The following is a 691-nucleotide window of genomic DNA, read 5'->3' as shown; positions in this document are numbered from 1 at the left end:
CAATTTTGAGCTGAAACCTCAATTAGTTTCTCTGATGCAGCAGAACTGCAAGTTTCATGGACTTCCATCTGAAGATCCTTTTCAGTTCTTAACTGAATTCTTGCAGATATGTGATACTGTTAAGACTAATGGAGTAGATCCTGAAGTCTACAGGCTCATGCTTTTCCCTTTTGCTGTAAGAGACAGAGCTAGATTATGGTTGGATTCTCAACCCAAAGACAGCCTGAACTCTTGGGATAAGCTGGTCACGGCTTTCTTAGCCAAGTACTTTCCTCCTCAAAAGCTGAGCAAGCTTAGAGCTGATGTTCAAACCTTCAGACAGAAAGAAGGTGAATCCCTCTATGAAGCTTGGGAAAGATACAAACAGTTGACCAAAAAGTGTCCTTCTGACATGCTTTCAGAATGGACCATCCTGGATATATTTTATGATGGTTTATCTGAGCTATCAAAGATGTCACTGGACACTTCTGCAGGTGGATCCATTCACCTAAAGAAAACGCCTGCAGAAGCTCAAGAACTCATTGACATGGTTGCTAATAACCAGTTCATGTACACTTCTGAAAGGAATCCTGTGAGTAATGGGACGCCTATGAAGAAGGGAGTTCTTGAAGTTGATACTCTGAATGCCATATTGGCTCAGAATAAAATATTGACTCAGCAAGTCAATATGATCTCTCAGAGTCTGCATGGA

At 41.2% G+C, this 691-nt stretch overlaps 1 non-coding gene across 1 annotated transcript; it reads right to left on the bottom strand.

Annotated features, from left to right (window-relative positions):
* Nucleotides 1-289: 289 nt before the first annotated feature.
* LOC112773638 (small nucleolar RNA R71) lies at nucleotides 290-397 on the bottom strand. The gene has a single exon (XR_003188178.1). It is a non-coding gene; the product is annotated as a small nucleolar RNA R71 (small nucleolar RNA).
* Nucleotides 398-691: the final 294 nt, after the last annotated feature.

This window comes from Arachis hypogaea, chromosome 18, assembly GCF_003086295.3.
Source record: "Arachis hypogaea cultivar Tifrunner chromosome 18, arahy.Tifrunner.gnm2.J5K5, whole genome shotgun sequence".
Lineage (NCBI taxonomy): Eukaryota > Viridiplantae > Streptophyta > Magnoliopsida > Fabales > Fabaceae > Arachis > Arachis hypogaea.
The sequence above is the reverse complement of the archived record's forward strand: the minus strand, read 5'-3'. Positions and strand labels throughout refer to the sequence as shown.